This window comes from Anoplolepis gracilipes, chromosome 7, assembly GCF_047496725.1.
Source record: "Anoplolepis gracilipes chromosome 7, ASM4749672v1, whole genome shotgun sequence".
Classification (NCBI taxonomy): Eukaryota; Metazoa; Arthropoda; class Insecta; order Hymenoptera; family Formicidae; genus Anoplolepis; species Anoplolepis gracilipes.
In genome coordinates, this window is record NC_132976.1 from 12748338 (window position 1) to 12758325 (window position 9988).

A 9988-nucleotide genomic window follows, 5' to 3' on the forward strand; every position below is an offset into this window, starting at 1 on the left:
ATTCACAATAGTAACAGATTGTAATACGATTGTATATGCAGTGAATAAGGCGAATTTAAATCCGCGAATAGCGAGGTGGACTTTGTCACTCCAAAATTATAATTTTGACATCACTCACCGACCCGGAAACCGCATGACACACGTAGATGCCCTCAGCCGTAGCGTGGCACACGTGGATGAACTCCCGCTGGAGAGACGGCTAGAATTCCTCCAACTTGCGGAATCCTAGAATTAAGCGCAGAATTAGAAACAAAAGACAGTGAGAAGTTTGCTTTGGTTGACGGCCTCGTGTACAAAAAGATTAATGATCAATTAAAATTCGTGGTTCCTGAATCAATGATAATAAATATAATAGAGCTCATCACGATGAGATGGCTCATAATAGAATAGAAAAAACATTGACAGGAATACAGCAAAACTACTGGTTCCTATTAATGAGAAAGAGAGTACTCAACCACATAGAAAATTGTCTCACCTGTCTTACAGCAAATAATTCATCCAATAGGTTCGAAAACGAAACTCAACTAGGCTCTTTGCTCAGTGCTCCGCTGGAAATTTTGCACGCTGACCATTTTGGTCCGCTACAAGAAACAGTAGACAGTTTCAAACACATCCTTGTAATAGTAAATGCGTTTACTCGATTCACATGGTTGTTCCCAGCCAAGTCTACAACCACAAAAGAAACAATTAGTAGTTTAGAAAGTTTAATATCAACATTTGGAAAACCAAATGAAATAGTGACAGATAGGGGAACAGCGTTTACATCAAAAGAATTTACAGACTTTATAGAAAAAAAGAATATAAAACATAGAAAAGTAGCGGTAGCAGCACCGTGGGCCAATGGACTAGTTGAGCGAGTTAACAGATTTCTCAAATCATGCCTAACTAAGTTGATCGAGATAGTTGAAGAGATAGTCAATCTGATTAGAAAAAGCACTTAGGTACGATGCAATATATTGTAAATAATTCTTACCATTCGGCAATTAAAGCGAGTCCATCCAAACTGATGTTCGGCTACGAACAACGATGCCACTCTGACTATTCATTAGCTCAGTTCACAAAAGCGTTGACCAAAATAGATATAGAGGAGAGAAAGACTGGTCGAGACACTGCCCTTCAGGCAACAGAACTGTTGAGAAATTATAACAAAATTTATAAAGATAGGCGTAGCGAAAAACCCACAGAATATAAAGTGGGCGATTATGTTCTCATAAGAGACAATAAAAATAAGATAGGCGAAAACTCGAAACTAAAGCCAAAATATAGAGATCCATACCTAGTTGCGAAGAGTCTCGGAAGCAACAGATATGTGATCAAAGATATCCCTGGCTTCAACATCACGCAAAAGCCAATGAACACAATACTGTCGTCAGATAAATTAAAGGCCTGGCTCAAATTAACTCTACCTACAAAAAATTAACAAATAAGAAATTAATCATAAAATTTATTATAAAAATTAACTATAAGATATATTATAAGATTAATTATAAGATTCACCATAAGATTAATTATAAGATCCATTATAAGAATATTATAAGACTTAGCATAAAAATCATAAGAATTGAGACCAAAGACTTAATTATTAGACTATAAGTATTTTAGCCGTTAAGGTACTAGAATAGGCGCTGCCCCATAAGGGCCGAATAACATTAATTATAACTCAAAACTTAGTTCTAAGAACTCGCGAACAAATTAGTATATATAAAAATACGTACCTGCATAACGCTAGTCACCATTGCGAACCGAAAACAGCTTGCGTCCACGATTTACAATATTATAAATAATTATAAAAGAATAAAACTTCAAGGCGAAGTCGAAGTCAGGTTGGCCGAATTGAAAGCAGCGCGAACAGCGCCAAAGCTTGCGCGAGCAACCACCGCATACGGCAACGTAACGGATGGGCCAAAAACGTGGCACGGAAGACGTGGCAAGCGAGAGACCTAAGGAGAGCGCGATAAATCGACACTCTCCTTCGAGACGCGTATCCGAAAAGACATGCAAGCGTCCTGACGAGTTACCTTATAGTTGTACTTTAGAAATATATACGTGATTTAACTTAAAACTAGCTTAAACCTATTAGTTCATCCCACTGTGCTCCGAATCCTCCAAATAATCCTCAGAAAATAATTCGGCGCCCTAATTTCTTTCAATATTAAAGTCGCACGCGGCACGCAGTACACGAACTCGCTTCCCAACGGATACAATAAGACAACTAATATCGTTAATTCGCAACAACCAAAACGACACCCAAAGGTGACTATCGGCGGTTATAGAGAGAGATTTTATGCCCATTTGCGACTCGGACGAAGCCCCTCGCGAAACTCTAAACGGAACGGTACGGAAACAGTTACGCGACGGCGGAGGATTATTTCCTCGCTAATTGTGACAACTAACGATACGGTAATTGCGACACGGCAAAGCTCGTCCAAATCACGCGATTTACCGATTTGGCGGCCTTACAAATACTCGTCTGTCCTCGTCATCCGGTTTCGCTCTGGATCGCAGAATTTCCGGGCCCGTCGTCCTCGATAGCTCGCCGAATAGTGACAAGCATGAGACTTGCGGGAGACACGCCGGCAAATTTGTGCGCCATTAGGCCACTTGTGGCGCTATCACGGCCCTTAGGGCCTATCACGGCCGTCTCTTATCGCAGCCGATTCAATCTCGTTTATCGATCTTGTAGCTGTGGATCCTCGCGAGGTAGCTCCCCGGGGCGGCCTGTCGGCAGCTTCCATTCGGCTCGGTCCGGTGCCCTTGGCTTCCCCGGACCCTATGGTTGAGTCCGACCTGGCAGTTCCTTAGTCGAGGCTCCGACGTTCAATACGTCGGGAGTGGCCATCCCCTTGACCATTTCCATCTGGTCCTTCGCTCCGGGTACGATCCTGCAGGTATAAATCCTTAACGGCAGCCGATGTTTTCCGCCAATTTATCAATTATTAATTACAGTGCACAGTTTTTACTGGGCGTGATCTCTCCGCGTTTTCTCCGCCTCCGCTCACCATCGGAATCAGCCTCGCGGATCCCTGTAGCTTCCGACCAAGACGATGCTGCCGCCAAACTCACGAGAATAACGCGCGCAACGAAAAAGATAACATCCGCAAGGGCGCTCTCTCTCTAAATGGAGGACGCAAGCCCCGCGAAACCTTCCTCAATCGGGTCTTTCGGCCCTTGTGACGGACAAAAGAAAAACGTCACGTCACAGTATTTTGCCGGAGTTAGCAGTCTAGTTATATATAGAAGTCTGTGATTTTGGAGTACCTGCTCCGTGAGTCTCATACGGCGGATCTGTCAGTGGAGCTCAATGCAGATTAAAACGAACTATCCGCTTTAATCTTACAATATTATAAAAAATTTAGTAAGCTATATTCAATTAAAAATAATTCTGAAGTTATGCCAATGGAAACACCAATGGAAACATGAAGTACAATTATTAAAAAAAAAAAAAAAACCTTGGGTTTTAAGTCCCTAGCTTTTCGCTTAAAAGACTGTTTGTTATACCTTTATTACTTTTCCTAATACATTTTACCTAATTACATTTTTATCCTAAAACCTTTATTCTTAATCCTAATTTGTCTGGGTGGGTTCGAGTCTGCGTTCCGCCATACTGGTTATCTCAGATAAGCTTCGGCGACGCAGCGTGCACAGCCATCTTACGACTAAATTTTCTTATTCCTATTGGGTCTGGGTGGACTTGAACCTGCGTTTACGCATACTCTTCGCCTCAGGTGAGTTTCCGCGCCGTAGCGTGCACGACCACCGTCCAACTCATGAAGTACAATTATTAGAAATTTAGACATTTGCTAAAGAATTCTTCCACTATCAAACACTTTACATAAACTTTTACACAAAAGAGACAAAAGGTATTTCCTTTAACAATATATTTTAGTTTGTACTGTGACGTGACGTTTTCTTTCGTCCATCACAAGGGCCGAAAGGCCCGATCGGGAAAGGTTTTCGCGAGGCCTGCGTCCTCGAATAATAGAGAGAGCGCCCTGCGAGATTTACTTTTTATTTTCGCGCGTTATTTACGAGTTTGGCGGCAGCAACCTCTAGTCGATAGCTACGCGGATCCGAGGAGCCTGGTGGTGACGGCGAGCAGAGGCCAGGGACAGCGGAGAGATCACGCCCAGTAAGGACCGTACATTTTGTTCGATAATTTATAAATCGGCGGAAACATCGACTGCCGTTAAAAGGTTTAAATCTGCAGGAGCATACCGAGAACGAAAGACCGGAAAGGAACGATCAAGGGGATGGCCACTCCCGATATGTTGAACATCAGAGCCCCGACTATGGAGCTAGAAGGTCGGACTCAACCATGGGGTCCGGGGAAGCCAAGGGCACCGGACCGAGCCGACCGGAAGCTGCCGGCAAGCCGCACCGGGAAGTTGCCTCGCGGGGACCGGAAGATCGCAAGATCGATAGCTAAAATCGAACGGGCCGCGGTAAGAGGCGGCCGTGATTGGCTCTAAGGGCCACGATAGCGCTACAGGTGGCCTAATTGCGTATGATGTCGCCGGCGTGTCTCCCGCAAGCCTCACGCTCGTCACTGTTCGGGGAGCGATCGAGGACGACAGGCCTATCGACCCGACGAGCCAAGATTAGCGTGCGAGATCGGACGACGGAGAAGAAGAAAAATTGTAAGGCCGCCAAACCGGTAACTCGTACGATTCAGACGAACGCGCCCTGTTATAATTATCGTAATTTTAGTTGTCGCGATTCACGGGGAGAATTTATTCCGCCGTGGCGTATTTGTTGCCGTATCGTTATTGAAATTCGTGAGAGCCGCATTTCGTCCGGGTCGTAAAAGGACGTATAACGTCTCTCTTGATAATCGCCGCCGATAGTCATTATTATATTACCGTATCACGTATCATTAGTTGTCGAAATTTGTTACCGCGTATTGAATTGTATCCGTCGGGCAGCGAGCTCGTATACCGCGTGTCGCGTGCGACTTTACGTTCCGCGCCATTTATTGACTCGCGATCCGGGAACAATTAATGTAGCGTAATTTGGTCGAAAGTAATTTTGTGTATAAGGACGTCGAATCTGCGTATTCCGCTTGTTGGAGGAATTTCATACGCCGTATAGCCCAAGCGATCAGTACTGTGATGATTGATGGCGGAGGTCGATGCGTGCCGACCGCGCATGTTTACGTGCATTCCCGGAGATTTATCGTAAATCGATTAGCGCGATTAACGGGCGATTCGTGGCCGAGATCTGCCACATATAATTGAATAAGGTATCTCTACGATCGCCACGACCTTAACAAGTCGCGAGCGATCTGCGAGAAAATCTGAATTCCCACGAAATCACGCGTAATTCGATATCCCTCAGCCGCGACATCACGCCGTCACGCGCCCTTCACATGCGCCGAGCGTACAACGTACACATCTAGTTGTCGCATTTGGGATAACTCTCTCGAAAAGGCTCTCTCGTTCCACGCCGAGAAGTCTCTTGTATATTATATTCATTACACTACTCTTTGTCAAAAATATTTATTCCTACAATTGATAATTGTGTCTGTTTCCCGAAAGACTTTCTCGCTTGCTAAATATCGATTCTCAATCCCGTTCAGTTCCTACACACCCCCCTCCTCTGCCGCTTAAATATTGACTAGCCGCTTTGGTTGCCGTCGCGATCGTAATTGTTTTACGGTTTTGAGTGGATCAGGCGAAAATATTGTTAATTGGAGACGGCGCGATATTTCGCGTCTGGCGCCCAAACTTTATCGTCCCGATAGAACAAAATAATGACTAATTAAGCAATCGCGCCGAAGGTGTACCGTCGGCCAGTCCATCGGCCAAAGAAAATTGTACCAAGGGGCGTACGCGGTAATTAACTGAAAAAGTCTACACGGTCACAATACATGTTCATAATTCGCAAATGGACGTAGCTTTAATGTTTACTGAAGTAACGATAATCAACAATATCATAAAATGTACAATTAAGACAGTTTCATTATATTTCATTATATATCATTATTTTTTAAATATGCAAGTATAGAAAGTATATATAACTTGTAAAGTTGTATAATTTTAATGTAACAAGGATCCTTGATAAAATTTTCACTAATAAAAGTTTATGTTCGGTAACATTCTTTTTATTATATATGTAAATTAAATCGCACATATGTACACATAAAAGCAAATATATTTTGAGAGAGAGAGAGAGAGAGAGAAAGAAGGAAGGAGGGAGGGAGGGAGGGAGGGAGAGAGAGAATCGATATAGGGATGCTTTTTAACTTTAAAAAATTATTTCTTAAAAATGCGTTTTTAACTTCAAAATATAACTTCATCATATATGGATGAATTCAGCGTAAAATAAGTTTTAATTTCGTTACTAGATGAATCTCAGATTTTGCGAAAAATATGTTAGTGGTGGGAATATTTTTAAAAATATTAAATTTTTTACAAATTTAAAAGTATTATAAGATCATTAAATTATCCGCGGTAAAAATCTTCTTTTTATTATCGCGCGGACTCTATTACGAACCGTTGGTCCGGGAATTCGCAATCGGGTAAGGATAATGAATGAAATTACTTCGATTATCACCACTGATCGATTTATTCAAAGCAAAATTTACACAAGGTATAGACGCTTCGCATGGAGCATGAGTCCGCCCGCTGTCGGCCTTCTCGGCCCTTATATCTAATTTTCCCTGGCAAGGGGAGGCCCGCTTTTAGCCAATCTCGCAATGCCATGTAGTTTTTAGCCGTTGCGTAGGGCCCAACGATATCGCTGGTTCAAATTAATCTACCGTATTGGCTGTCGATTATCGATTACTCGGCGCATGATCAGGTCGATCTCGCTCCTGCATGCGGTATGAGCGTGGTCGGTACGGCGCACAGATTTCTATATAATACTAGACTGCTAACTCTCTAGATTTTGCTTATATAAAGTTTCCTCGAATTTTATGTACTAAGGGCGCGTTCGGGGAGATACTATTAGCGCTAACAGTGTTGTTCTGTCTTTGTTACTCATTAAAAGTTGAACAAAGATAGAACGACGCTGTTAGCGCTAATAGCGTCTCCCCGAACGCGCTCTAAGGTAACCCTTTCTGCGCATGCGCTGACATGTGCCGACGCCATTATGATCAGTACATGTACTTCTAACCTGCTTTCGGTCTCTAATTCTTCTCAGAATGTCGTGTTAGTAAAAAAAGTAAGAAATATAAATATTGAATTATGGGATACAAATGTGCAGTTATTTTATATCTTTTATATAAGATTATGTTTATTTATATTTATCTAATCTATCATACTTAATATGTATGTACATGCGTGCAACACACGCCTTCACAGCGCATGCGCAGAAAGAGATGCCATACATACTTGTTTGTACATAAAATTAGAGCTACCTGATACATAAGGAGTTAGCAGTCTAGTATTACATAGAAGTCTGTGGTACGGCGGCGCTCTCGGAGTAAGGATTCTCCTCTTGGAGAGCTCTCCCCTGTGGTGCTCAACGCTGGTTTCCTTACAGTTCGGCCGTCCTGAAATAACCGCTCGTCCCGAGAGGTTTTCCTATCGAACGAAACGCTACTTTAACATCTTTTCCGCGTAGGTTTTTTTTTCTTTTTTTTCAATACCTGTATAATAACTGTATCTGTTTACTATTACGCCGTCACTGGTTTAATCCAGTGCTTTAACCGGTCGGGTGATAAAATTGTGTTGTATGGTTTCTGCGTAATATTAAAGCCGGGTATTTCTTGCACTACATATCGGTTGTGCTTTAACACTTTTGTGATTATGTACGGTCCCTTATATTTAGCTTTAAGCTTTTTGTTTTCCCCAGGTTTACTGGTCGTGTCTCTCACCAATACATAATCCCCCGGTTTATACGAAGTTGGCGTGCGATGCCGTTGATCGTATTTTATTTTATTGTGCGCTCGAATTTGATTCGTCGTTTCTTGCGCGAGGTCTCGAAACTGTTCGCGTTCCGCTTCGACATCTAATTCTAATTTCGTTATCCTCCGTAAGGTCTCAACGATTTTCACATCGACGTGATTGCGTTGATCAACGCCGAATAAAATTTTCGCCGGAGATGCTTTTAGCGCCGAGTGAGTCGTATTATTCATTACATATTGCACTTGGTCGATACAGTCTTTCGAGTCCGACGGTTCGGACGCTAGTTTTGCGAGTGACGATTTCAAAAATCAGTTTACACGCTCTACAGTTCCATTCGCCCGTGGGGCCGCTACCGCGATTAATCGATGTTCCACATTACTGGATTCCGTCAACGCAAGAAATTCCTTAGAGATAAATGTGATGCCGTAATCGGACTCTATTTTATGTGGCATTCTTATCGTCTTAAATAAACGAGTCAGGTTATCTATACCCAAATAGCAAAAGTTAATCCGAGGTATATCCATCGGATGTATTTCTAGGGATTTTCAGATATCCAAAGTTCATCCGTGTAAAACCCGAAGATGTATTTGGGATATACTGAGGATACCAAAATGTCCGCTCATTAGATATCTGTATGAAATCCAAAAATGGATATCCTTAGGATATTCTTATATAATAGATAATTATCCTAAGGAAATCCTTAGGATAATTAATAATAAAATTCGATCCCAACAATGTCCACTGGATGTTTCTAAATGCTTTTTTGCTATCTTATAGGTTAATCAATATGCACTAATAGTGAATTCGATTGGATACATTAGTGCGCACTGAGTGCACATAAAGGTACCTAGACAGCACAGTCGACTAAAATTATTACTAAAACTGGGTATATTTTTGTCAAAGACATCTTTTAGTCGAAACGTTTAGTCAACAGAAAATTGACTTAAAGCTGTCTTATGACGAATTCAGTCGCTTATAAGCCTATCCATATGTTGACTAAAAGATATGATTATTGTAGATATCTTTCAGTCGTCTTTATAGCTTCTTTTTAGTCATTTCTAATGTTTTTTTTGACGTCTTAATTATAGGTTATTTTTGTAGGTTATTTTTATAGGTTATATTTTATATTTTGTATCTCTTATTAGGATTATACCAGAAATTAAATTAATAAAGAAAAATATACTTTACATTTCATATTTAGTTGTACCTGTTATTCTTTGTAGTCTTTATATATTACATGTTATGAAAATTTGAATACGAGTTATAGTCTGAGCACGCCACGTAGCGGCAAACAAAGGAACGCGTATATTATAAAATAGATCTTTTTTGTCTTGTCGAAAAGATGATTAAAAAGATGATCAAAAAGACATCTTTTCGTCGACTAAAATTAATTATGACTTTTAGAAGACATCTTTTAGACATCTTTCAAAAAATGAATTTTTTGTGGCAGAAAGATATCCTTTTAGACATTTTTAGCCTTGTCAGAAAGATGACTTAAAAAAGACATCCTCTCGTCATCTTTTGGTATTATGTGCTGTCTGACGTATTATCGCACACAATTTCACAATGATAAGTAATTATAAAAGTAAAATAATAAATAGTAAGAGCTATTATTTTATCATTATGTACATTCAACAACAATAATAATAGCTTTTACTAAATAATTATGTTACTTTTATATAATTGCTTTTGTGTTATTATAAAATTGTTGTGTGTAATAAACCTTTATATGTATGCATTCAGTGCACTAGTGTATCCAATCGAATTCACTATAATTGAATATATATATGTATAATAGAGGGTAAGGCATATTTTAAGTGCCTATCTAAAATATTTTGAAAAACATACACATTATTCGACAAATATATGTGATAAAAGTTAATTGTTTCATTTTAAGTGAATATATTTATTAGGCATTTAAAATGAGTCATCAGATATAAAAGAAAATGATCAGCTTAATAAAGATTCTAATAATAAAAGTTGACAAAAAATAAAATATTAAAATAAAATATATTTTATTTTTTAATATAGATATAAAATAAAGTTGAAAAATAAATAAATAAGTAAATAAAATAAGTATATATATATATATATATATGTATATATATATATATATATATATATATATATATATGTGTGTA

At 39.9% G+C, this 9988-nt stretch overlaps 1 long non-coding RNA gene across 1 annotated transcript; it reads right to left on the bottom strand.

Annotated features, from left to right (window-relative positions):
• On the bottom strand, positions 1-1334 carry LOC140668018 (uncharacterized). The gene is made up of 3 exons (XR_012047107.1): positions 974-1334; positions 476-666; positions 1-225 (listed from the first exon to the last, which is right to left on the bottom strand). It is a non-coding gene; the product is annotated as an uncharacterized lncRNA (long non-coding RNA).
• Between the last annotated feature and the right edge of the window lie 8654 nt (positions 1335-9988).